The sequence below is a fragment of the Coregonus lavaretus genome (genome assembly GCF_964263955.1).
Source record: "Coregonus lavaretus genome assembly, chromosome: 5".
Classification (NCBI taxonomy): Eukaryota; Metazoa; Chordata; class Actinopteri; order Salmoniformes; family Salmonidae; genus Coregonus; species Coregonus lavaretus.
Window position 1 is genome coordinate 77,026,837 of NC_139992.1, and position 12,876 is coordinate 77,039,712.

A 12,876-nucleotide genomic window follows, 5' to 3' on the forward strand; every position below is an offset into this window, starting at 1 on the left:
TCATCATAGGTACACGTCAACTATGACAGACAAATTGAGAGAAAAAAATCCAGAAAATCACATTGTAGGATTTTTTATGAATTTATTTGCAAATTATGGTGGAAAATAAGTATTTGGTCACCTACAAACAAGCAAGATTTCGGGCTCTCACAGACCTGTAACTTCTTCTTTAAGAGGCTCCTCTGTCCTCCACTCGTTACCTGTATTAATGGCACCTGTTTGAACTTGTTATCAGTATAAAAGACACCTGTCCAAAACCTCAAACAGTCACACTCCAAACTCCACTATGGCCAAGACCAAAGAGCTGTCAAAGGACACCAGAAACAAAATTGTAGACCTGCACCAGGCTGGGAAGACTGAATATGCAATAGGTAAGCAGCTTGGTTTGAAGAAATCAACTGTGGGAGCAATTATTAGGTAATGGAAGACATACAAGACCACTGATCATCTCCCTCGATCTGGGGCTCCACGCAAGATCTCACCCCGTGGGGTCAAAATGATCACAAGAACGGTGAGCAAAAATCCCAGAACCACACTGCGGGACCCAGTGAATGACCTGCAGAGAGCTGGGACCAAAGTAACAAAGCCTACCATCAGTAACACACTACGCCGCCAGGGACTCAAATCCTGCAGTGCCAGACGTGTCCCCCTGCTTAAGCCAGTACATGTCCAGGCCCGTCTGAAGTTTGCTAGAGTGCATTTGGATGATCCAGAAGAGGATTGGGAGAATGTCATATGGTCAGATGAAACCAAAATATAACTTTTTGGTAAAAACTCAACTCGTCGTGTTTGGAGGACAAAGAATGCTGAGTTGCATCCAAAGAACACCATACCTACTGTGAAGCATGGGGGTGGAAACATCATGCTTTGGGGCTGTTTTTCTGCAAAGGGACCAGGACGACTGATCCGTGTAAAGGAAAGAATGAATGGGGCCATGTATCGTGAGATTTTGAGTGAAAACCTCCTTCCATCAGCAAGGGCATTGAAGATGAAACGTGGCTGGGTCTTTCAGCATGACAATGATCCCAAACACACCGCCCGGGCAACGAAAGAGTGGCTTCGTAAGAAGCATTTCAAGGTCCTGAAGTGGCCTAGCCAGTCTCCAGATCTCAACCCCATAGAACATCTTTGGAGGGAGTTGAAAGTCTGTGTTGCCCAGCGACAGCCCCAAAACATCACTGCTCTAGAGGAGATCTGCATGGAGGAATGGGCCAAAATACCAGCAACAGTGTGTGAAAACCTTGTGAAGACTTACAGAAAACGTTTGACCTGTGTCATTGCCAACAAAGGGTATATAACAAAGTATTGAGAAACTTTTGTTATTGACCAAATACTTATTTTCCACCATAATTTGCAAGTAAACTCATTAAAAATCCTACAATGTGTTTTTCTGGAGAAAAAAAATCTCATTTTGTCTGTCATAGTTGACGTGTACCTATGATGAAAATGACAGGCCTCTCTCATCTTTTTAAGTGGGAGAACTTGCACAATTGGTGGCTGACTAAATCCTTTTTTTCCCCACTGTATATTAACTGAAAAAGTATCATATGTAGTTCCTTGCAATAACCCTCTCTGAATTTAAATAATATTTCTCTCAATACTGGGATTCCCAAAAAAAGGTGTCTGGAGATTTGGTCAACTCCGACAGATTTGTCTAAAATAATCAATTAATCAAGAATGAGCAAGGACCCCTTCTTCATTTCCTCATTACATGTACTGCAACAAGACCAGTCATGGTCTGTTAAGTTCTAAACTTTTAATAGACTTAAATAAACAATATTGAAATCACCATGGTCACAACCATAAACTGTCAACTCCATCTACCTGACAGGATATTACATTTGGTTCAAATATGTTTATTTTAATTAGGTTTTAGAGTCGTGAAGCAACTGAGGAAAAATGCCCATCCCTGATATAGCGATATAAAATATCGCTATTACATATTTGAATAATCTAATGTTAGAATGAAACAATTTGTTGGACAATAAATGTAAAAATGAAATGCCTTTTATGATGTCTGATGGAGTTGGCATAAATCCAGTTAGATGCATTTTATGAAACATTTTTAGAATTAGGAGGTTATTTGATCTATCAAACTGTATATTTCGAATGTTGTTAATATTAAGAAAAATATTTGTGGAAAAAAGGTAGAGTTTGTCCCGTCTTTCAAGAATCGCTGAGCTACTGTATCTATTCCCATTATCGTTGGTCTGTAGCTTGTAGTAAAACCCCATCCACATGGGGGCGCTGTGATTTGTTCATGGGCTCGCCACCTGCTGATAAAAACAGAACAAAAAATTACGGAAGTAAAACTGAGAGCGGGTTTGTTTTGATTGTGACCACAGTTTTTTCGTCGTGGACGAAGCCATACAAGCTGAATACCCAACTCTCAGTCGACTGAAACATGTCTAAACTACAGTCGTTTCGTTTATTTTTAAATGAGCGTTTAACCGCGGCTGTGTGGAGATTTTCGGGGCAGTTGAAGAAACGGTAGCGGAGGACCACGAGGAGAATGATCGGCTACAGAGACTGCTGCGGATCACACCGGATATAAAACTATGTAGAATAGGTTCGTATGTAGATCTACTGATAGCTACACTGAACAAAAATATAGACGCAACAATTTATAAGATTTTACTGAGTTACAGTTGATATAAGCATATCAGGTAATTGAAATAAATTCATTAGGTATTAATATTTTATTTTCATGATCTGATGTCATGAGCCAGCTGGCCAGGGGGAAGTGTGGTTGGTTTGTTTAACGTTTCCTTTACTGTCATTCTGAAAAGTAATTTTTCTCTCATGGCTAACTACCAGGAAGTTTGAAAATACATGTCAAGGAACTTGGATGCAGTGTTGAAGGAAAAAGATCTCAAGCAAATTTGGTGATACCCAAATCAACTAAAATATTAAAATTGCATCAATGATATCCTTTTTTAAAAATATATATACATCTCCCGTTTGGCATGTCTGTTGTGATGCAGTTCACAGCAGCACTAACAGATGAGTTGACTTGACTTCGTCTGAGTTTTGAAAATACTTTCCCCCCCCTTTTGTTCCATGCTGGCTGAAGACCTAACTAGCCAGGAACTAGCTAACACTGATGAAAGGGTTAACATATAAGTATCTTTGCCATAGATGAATAGGGTCAACTTTTAACTATATTTGACACCCTACAGTCAAATTTTGCCACCAGTAGAGTAGCTATTTAGCTATATAAACCACGCCCCTCTGCAAACACGCCTTCTCCGATGTTGGTTACAATGCCATATTTATTTAAAGAGAAGAGGCTATCATGTTAGCATTGGTATCTTCCCGGCCCTAATTTGATCTTAATCAGTTTCATGGGGATATACGTTTAGATCTTCTTGTTGTTTTGAATGATGTACATTGAAGTTTAGAGCAGATGGTGTTATCAAACTGTAGCATAGCCTACCTGTGTATTTTGCCTAGTGGCACGGTGTTGAGTCTTGGCCACGAGAGAAAATTGTTTTTTGTCTTACTGTAACGTTTTACTACTCTGTCTTTGGTTCTGTTATGTAGAATCCTATCATAAGATCTTGCAGATATTGATTCAGCTTGGATATGACTTTATTTAATTCTTTTTTTTCTAAAACTGAATCCATGCCATTATTTAGGAGGTTGCGTGTGTCAAGCTTATCATATAGCCTACTAAATTAAATTAATTATTAGAACAACAATGTGCAGATAGTGTGGTTTCACATAAAAATAAATCCAAATATTGTGCTTTTGCCGCGATTCGACCCTGTCTTATTGTCAGTCTTCCAAACCCTACCTGCTGAGCTGCTGTTCAATTGCTGTAACATTTTTAAAAAATCTGTGTACTCTCCAATTTTGTAAAACACGTTTCGAAAAAGCATGTGGTCAAACAAAGCTTCGACGTCTTTGATCACGGGGTGATTTAAATGTTATACAAGCATCAGCAGTACTTTTGTATCGGATCAGACTGCTTTGAAAATGCTATGCAAGACTCGAAGCGCCGTTGTCATGCAGCCTGATATCAGAACAATTTGTAGGATTTAGTATGTAAACATTCTATACGTTTAGTATGATATATTACATTAGGTTACATTATGAATGTCGTAACTGTCGTACAAAATCATACAAATTATTGAAGCTATAGTATCATATGTCTTACCTGGTCATACAATAGCATATGAATTGGATGACCTAACATAGCTCTATTTGAGGAGCTATATTATTATACGTCTTTCTCTGAGACCAGGTTGCTTGTTGCATCATAACAACAAAGGAGAATTATGGGGAGAATTTACATTGGTGGTTAGGAGAACTAATGACAAAGGTTAGCAGAATTTAGGTAGCAGGTTAGGTGATTTGGGTTAAGGTTAGGGGAAGGGTTAGCTAAAATACTACAGTTGTCCCTAACATGACTCAAAGGGTATTGTTGAAATCTAAACCCAACCCTCAACTAGGTCATGACAAACTCTTGTACTCAAATCTCACAATTCAGTTTTGGAAGATACTTTATGACCAAAATGTACCTACCATTTTGGCTCTGGAATAAATGTTTCTGAATTATATCGATGTCACATGCTGTTTTCAACAAGAGAAATTGGTTATTGAGTTCAGTTCTGCTTTAAGAAGATACATTTTAGAAATAGGCAGGGTTTATGACTTTGTGGCTGTGCCAGCTAGTGACGACCGTCTAAAGGCTGTATAGATAACCTCTGCTCCTTTCCTCCAGAATCCCTGCAGCTCTCTCTCGTTGTCTCTGAAGAGGAGGTTCTCCCTGAGCAGCAGGAGTGGAGCCCCAGTCTGGGGCAGGAGAACCCAGAGCTCACACAGATTAAAGAGGAGGAACTCAGGACCACTCAGGAGGGCTGGAGGCTGATATCAAATTCACTCCTTCCTGTGTGGAAAGTGAATGTGATCAGGAGGACCCACTACCTGGGCGGCAGGTAGCTTAGTGGTTAAGAGCGTTGTGCCAGTAACCGAAAGGTCCCTGGTTCTAATCCCCAAGCCGACTAAGTGAAAAATCTGTCGATGTGCCCTTGAGCAAGGCACTTAACCCTAATTGCTCCTGTAAGTCACTCTGGATAAGAGCGTCTGCTAAATATAAAAACAAAACAAAAAACGTCCCCAAACCCAGACTGTGGAGAACAGAGAGAGGGACCCTAAACAAGTGGATCTCACACCTTTTGTTACTGTGACCCACCTGAAGGGCCTCTACATTCCCTGTGACCCTCCAGGTAATCAAAACAATGCCTCCAGCCACAGCTCAAAGGGGGAACACTGTTCCAAACCCAGCACCACGCTTAGAAAAACTCACCACTGCGGTGACTGTTGTGAAATGTTTGCTCTGAAAGCTTACCTGCAGAGGCATGTGACTCTCTTTAAGAAGAGACCCAGTGAATGCCGCTTCTGCAGAAAACGCTACAACTCCACCTGTAAAGTGATGGCCCATGTCCGCCTCTGTCACGGTGGGAAACTCTGCACCTGCCTTGTTTGTGGCAAGACCTTCAAACTCAAAGGATATCTGTCCAACCACATGAGGATTCACACAGGGGAGAAATCATTTAGCTGTGATGACTGTGGGAAAAGCTTCAATCGGAAGGGGTCCCTAAAGAAGCATAAACTGACTCACACAAGAGATGAGCCTAAACCATTTAGCTGTGATGATTGCGGGAAAAGCTTCACTCAAAATTCTAACTTACTGATCCATGTGAAAAACATCCACAAAGGAGGAAAACAGGATGGAAACTGAAAGAAAGAAAATTAGGACAAAGATCTATTTAGTCACAAGATGAGAATAAAAAGGCAGGATGTGGACAATACTCTGAGTACACGCTCATAGACTCACATCCAGTGGTTGGTGGAGGACGATAAGATGATACCTCTCCCAGGGACCTGCTCTCCATGCTTCAGGATGACAGTTTCTCTGGTCCCAGATCTATTCTATTGATAACCTGCTGTTTCTCTCCACAGGTGCTCTCTGCTACTCTCTGGTCTACATGGAGGGCCTATCTACTTTACATCTGTCTGGAGGGAGAGATAGAGGTCACAGAATGAGGCTTCTAGTCTCAACACTCAATACTGCCTTTTCAGGTCATGTCACAAGTGCCTTCTCCTCTGACAGTGGTACTGCTAATTAACTCAGTGCTGACACTTATCCTTTCTCGCCACTAGATGGCACTGTTGGAGATGTGATCCCCATCAGTGTCTCTGTTTTAAACACTGTGTTAGTTACCCATTTACTAAACTCTGTGTTAGTTAATCACATTTTATTCATAAAGCCCTTTTTACATCAGTAGATGTCACAAAGTGCTATACAGAAACCCAGCCTAAAACCCCAAACAGCAAGCAATGCAGATGTAACCATTACTAAACACATTTAAACAATACACACACACACTGTATTACAGCTACACAGGACCATGCTAAACTGAACCAGACATGACTGACCTGTCTTGGACTGGACTGACCATAAGGGGATGTCATAGAATAGATGGTGTGTACTGTGGGGTCAGAGGTGACTGTAAATCAGGATTAGGTTCACAACACCAGGAGTGTCAAAGTAAACAGGTGTGTGTTATCCAGATTTATCCCAATGTGGAGGAGTGGGACTTTAACTGTATGCATTGATCTACTACAATAGAAAGAGGTGTAGATGATATATGTGCTTAAATGCTCCCCAACGGAGGACATCTTTTCATTCTATACATACAGACTTCTAGACTAATGAATGTTGAATAGATCAAACTAAACCCATGTTTGCTCCTCAGTGTCCCTCTGCTTAAGAGGTGTCTGCATGACATCCTACTATAGCAAAAGGAGATCGGCTAGCTGGCCAGTGAAGTGGATCTATTACACTAACAAGGATCCTTTCAGTAGGCTACAACAACATGAGAAGTGAGAATGGGAATTGTATTTCTAATCTCTATCCCTCCCTGTGTGTAGCGAGTTTAGAAAGGGTGAGTGGAACAGAGTTAAAAATGTACCGTAAACTCACTCCATAGCTAGCTTAGTCTTTTTCTATAGCTCAAACAGTCAAGGAGGGCAGTCACGTGTGTTTGCGAGCAGAGGATCAATGGTTCGAGCCCAGTATGGGGAAAGGGACAGTGGAGGAAGTTATACTGTTACCAGAACACTGACGTCCATTTCACTCGACAGGGATACTTGGAGATGTAGTAGAGAGCGAGAGAGCGGGAGAAACAGGAGAGGATACAACTGAATGCTGAGTGGGCCATGGATGAATGCACACACACACACGCCTGTCCCTTTATGGCCACAGAGCTATTCTTTATACAACCAGTCAACCCAGCTGTGGGTTTCAGATAAATTATAGATTAATAAAAAAAACTTATATATATAAGTAAAGTTTGATCAAACGGAGACATAAAACATGTATGATGTCCAGAAAATATATATTTCCATTTGTCCAAGAGTATTCATCATCCATTTTGACCTAATGCTGCTCAAGTAAATATATAGTCGACTTCTGAGAAGTGCATTTTGTACACGCGCAAACTCTGTTTTAAGCGCATTAGTGTTCTTTTCAGCCCCATTTCAACAGCATGTCATTATAATTGCTCTTGATAACTGCATTCTCCGGTTTAGTTCACGCTGTCCCATCAGTCCCAAGCCGTTGCAGGTCTTTCAATTCAGTTCATGCAATAATATATGATCATCCAAGATCACCCTATTACTTAATATAACTGTTTCGTGTTTCCCCACATGTAGTTATCCATTTCCATGATCATTGGTCTGTAGCATGTAGTAAAACCCCCACCCACATGGAATCACCACCCGTTCATAAAAACAGAAAAATACTATGCGGAAGTAAAACTGCCAGGGGAGATACAGGTTCAAGGGAGAGATGTGTAGGAGCATCTAGACCGTGATTACGGGGCAGGTGGGCAGCGATTTGGTATACATAGAAAAGAGAAAGCTGGTGACGTTCATAGCAGGAGCTATCAATAGCACTGATAAAGTCGACTCTAAAACGGAGAGGATTAAACTAATAGTGAAAGCTGCTGGGAGACATTTGAGTATGACAGGGTTGACATGGGAAGAGGTTGGAGATGACCTCAATTCGACGAGGGTGGAGTCATGTATTACTGGATCTTAGTTATAGTGGTAGTACTACAGTGGAATGCTCGAAGCCTGTTGGCTTCATTGTTGATATGCCAGCTAAGCCTGATGTGATTTGTGTGCAGGAAACATGTCTCAAACCGAATGTGGAGTTTATCATACAGTGATATGTAGTGGTGCGTAGGGACAGAGATATAGGGGGAGGGGGGGGATGTGCACCTTCATAAAGCAAGGAATTCCCTACAAGATGATAGGCAAAGGTATTGAACAGGAGTATGTGGTGGTGGAGGTGTGGATGAGAGGAGGGGTGCTAGTGGTAGTGAACTACTATAATCCGTGTCAGATATTGGACCAGGAAGTGCTGGAGAGGGTGGAGGGCCAGGAAAGAAGTAAGGTAATGTGGTGTGGGGATTTTAACGCCCACAACACGCTTTAGGGTGGGAAACAGATGGATGGAAATGGCCAAGTGATGGAAAATTTGATAGAAAATAAAGATCTGGTGTGCCTGAATGATGGCCGAGGGACCAGGATTGATGTAGCCACAGGGAAAGAGTCTGCCTTGGACCTCACTCTGGTATCTAGTGCGATGGCAGGAATATGTGAGTGGGAGGTATGGGAGGAGTCAACAGTAGGGAGTGATCATTACCCCATTGTATGCACAGTAGGGCGGAGGGAGGAGGAGGTGTTAGTGGATGGAGTAGGCAGGTGGGTGTTTGGAAGGGCAAAGTGGGATCGGTTTCAGGAGCTGAGTGAGCAGGTGATGGCTCGGTTGGATATGAGAAGGGATGTAGATAGTATGAATAACTGGGTAAGAACAGCTTTAGTGGGAGCAGCTACTGAGGCTATACCTAAGAGTTCAGGGAGGAGGAAAGCAGTCCCATGGTGGACCGAGGAATGTGGGGCAATGGTGAGGATTAGGAACAGGGCATTTAGAGTACTGAAAAGGACGCATAACTTCCAACATCTGATTCAGTATAAGCAGGCCCAGGCCATGGTGAGGAGAACTATCCGTCAGGCAAAGCGGTCATGTTGGCATCGGTTCTGTGACACCATTGGAAGGGCGACACCTGTGGTAGAAGTGTGGGGGATGATTAAGAGGATGAGTGGGATCAGAAGGGAGTGGGATTATCCAGTGTTGACGAGTGGGGAGGATGTGGCAGTAACAGATGAGGAGAAAGCAGAGATGATGGCCAAAGCATTTGTCCAAGTGCATAGCTCCGCAAATCTGTCAGAGGAGGGGCAGAGGGGGAGAGAGATCACGAGAGAGGAGCATCCTGAAGTGCTGGAAAGGAGGGAGGATGTAATTGATGTGCACCATTTACCAGGGCAGAGGTGAAAAGAGCAATAGGTAAGGGTGGGTTAACTTCACCTGGGAAAGATGAGGTGTGCTATGTTATGTTGGCACATCTTAGTGATGAGGCACTGGATAAGGTATTGGTGTTGTACAACAGAGTGTGGGAGGAGGGGAAACTACCAGGCAGTTAGGAGGAGGCAGTAGTGGTACCAATCTGGAAGCCCGGGAAGGATCCAACGAAGCCAACAAGCTATCGGCCAATAGCTTTAACATCACATGTATGAAATATTATGGAACATATGATTATGGAGAGGCTAACTTACTTCCTGGAGAGCAGAGGGCTAGTAACGCCACATCAGAGTTGGTTCAGGAAGGGTAGGGGAACTATGGATCCAGTGCTCTGCTTAGAAGCAGAGGTCAAGAAGGCTCAGGTGAACAAGGAGACTGTTGTAGCTGTCTTTTTGATGTGGAGAAGGCGTATGATATGATGTGTGTGGTGTATTGAGAAATGTAATATGTGTTAATGAGTTTAGATTTTAAATGGTTGCAAATAGCCAATGGGATTTGTATGCAGAAGTTGAGTTATTTTAATAAACAAATGACAAAGGGGTTTCCGTTCTTGCATTGAAGTGATTGGATTACGAGATGCAAGGGCGGTAAATGTTCAATGATGTAAAGGAGAGTTGGGCTGAAGACATTGTAGAAAGGAGTTGATTGGAATGTGTTAAGGTGAACATGAAATAAATCAGTTCTGGTTATTATAAGTACGCTTCGGAGTCATCAGTAAAATAACCCAGCATCTTAGGATGCAACAATGTGGAAGGAGGGGTTGTTAATCAAGCTTGATATTATGGGGGTAGGAAGAAGAATGTACAACTGGATAAAGGATTTCCTGTTTGGAAGGTCTATCCAGGTGAGGGTGGGGAAGTCTTTATCAGGCAGCTACTTGGTGGATAATGGTACACCACAGGGGAGCGTGATTAGTCCTCTGTTGTTCTCAATCATGATCAATGATGTTTACTCTCAGGTACAGCTGGATATAGGGAGGTCGTTATTTGCAGATGATGGGGCCTTATGGAAGAGGGGAAGAAATGTGCCATACATAGTCAGGAAGGTACAGGATGCAATGGATGAGCTAGAGCGGTGGGCATTAATGTGGGGATTCAGGTTCTCTGTAGAGAAAACTCAAACAGTGTTCTTTACCAGGAGGAAGGTGGGAGATTAGGTATGCTTGAGGTTATATGGGAGAAACTTGGAGAGGGTGGGGGCCTTCAGGTTCCTTGGGGTATACTTTGATACTAGACTGACCTGGGCAGAACACATTGAGAGAGTGGTGGGAAAGTGTAAGAAGGTGCTAAATGTGATGCACTGTCTGACGGGGAAGGAGTGGGGGGCTGGGCATTCCTCATTGAAGTGTATGTACAGTGAGGGAAAAAAGTATTTGATCCCCTGCTGATTTTGTACGTTTGCCCACTGACAAAGAAATGATCAGTCTATAATTTTAATGTTAGGTTTATTTGAACAGTAAGAGACAGAATAACAACAAAAAAATCCAGAAAAACGCATTTCAAAAATGTTATAAATTGATTTGCATTTTAATGAGGGAAATAAGTATTTGACCCCCTCTCAATCAGAAAGATTTCTGGCTCCCAGGTGTCTTTTATACAGGTAAGGAGCTGAGATTAGGAGCACACTCTTAAAGGGAGTGCTCCTAATCTCAGTTTGTTACCTGTATAAAAGACACCTGTCCACAGAAACAATCAATCAATCGGATTCCAAACTCTCCACAATGGCCAAGACCAAAGAGCTCTCCAAGGATGTCAGGGACAAGATTGTAGACCTACACAAGGCTGGAATGGGCTACAAGACCATCGCCAAGCAGCTTGGTGAGAAGGTGACAACAGTTGGTGCGATTATTCGCAAATGGAAGAAACACAAAATAACTGTCAATCTCCCTCGGCCTGGGGCTCCATGCAAGATCTCACCTTGTGGAGTTGCAATGATCATGAGAACGGTGAGGAATCAGCCCAGAACTACACGGGAGGATCATGTCAATGATCTCAAGGCAGCTGGGACCATAGTAACCAAGAAAACAATTGGTAACACACTATGCCGTGAAGGACTGAAATCCTGCAGCGCCCGCTCAAGAAAGCACATATACAGGCCCGTCTGAAGTTTGCCAATGAACATCTGAATGATTCAGAGGAGAACTGGGTGAAAGTGTTGTGGTCAGATGAGACCAAAATGGAGCTCTTTGGCATCAACTCAACTCGCCGTGTTTGGAGGAGGAGGAATGCTGCCTATGACCCCAAGAACACCATCCCCACCGTCAAACATGGAGGTGGAAACATTATGCTTTGGGGGTGTTCTTCTGCTAAGGGGACAGGACAACTTCACCGCATCAAAGGGACGATGGACGGGGCCATGTACCGTCAAATCTTGGGTGAGAACCTCCTTCCCTCAGCCAGTGCATTGAAAATGGCTCGTGGATGGGTATTCCAGCATGACAATGACCCAAAACACACGGCCAAGGCAACAAAGGAGTGGCTCAAGAAGAAGCACATTAAGGTCCTGGTGTGGCCTAGCCAGTCTCCAGACCTTAATCCCATAGAAAATCTGTGGAGGGAGCTGAAGGTTCGAGTTGCCAAACGTCAGCCTCGAAACCTTAATGACTTGGAGAAGATCTGCAAAGAGGAGTGGGACAAAATCCCTCCTGAGATGTGTGCAAACCTGGTGGCCAACTACAAGAAACGTCTGACCTCTGTGATTGCCAACAAGGGTTTTGCCACCAAGTACAAAGTCATGTTTTGCAGAGGAGTCGAATACTTATTTCCCTCATTAAAATGCAAATCAATTTATAACATTTTTGACATGCGTTTTTCTGGATTTTTGTTGTTGTTATTCTGTCTCTCACTGTTCAAATAAACCTACCATAAAAATTATAGACTGATCATGTCTTTGTCAGTGGGCAAACGTACAAAATCAGCAGGGGATCAAATACTTTTTTCCCTCACTGTATGTTGCATTGATCCAATCTGTAATAGTCTATGGAAGTATAGCATATGGTTCGGCAGCCCGGACCTCACTGGAAAGGCTAGATGTCATACAGGGGCAAGGACTCAGAATATGTAGTGGGGCGTTTCGGACGTCCCCAGTGGCTGCATTACAGGTGGAGATGGGGGATATGCCGTTGCAGATTAGGAGACAGCAGCTGGCAATTAATTACTGGGTCAACCTACAAGGACGTGGGGTGTCTCAGCCTGCGAAAGGGATTTTACAGGCATGCTGGGAACATGAGCGAAGATCGAACACAAGCTTTGGGTGGGTGGGTAATACCCAGGCGAAGGAGATGGGACTGTATGGAAGGGAGTTTAGTCCAACGGTAGTTATTCCTGTAAATCCACCATGGCTACTCCCGTCTCCAGTAGTTGATCTAGAAGTGTTGGAGAGACTACAGAAAGATAGGGAGGGTGTTGATCCAGCTGATTTCTTTAAGAGACGTCTGGAAA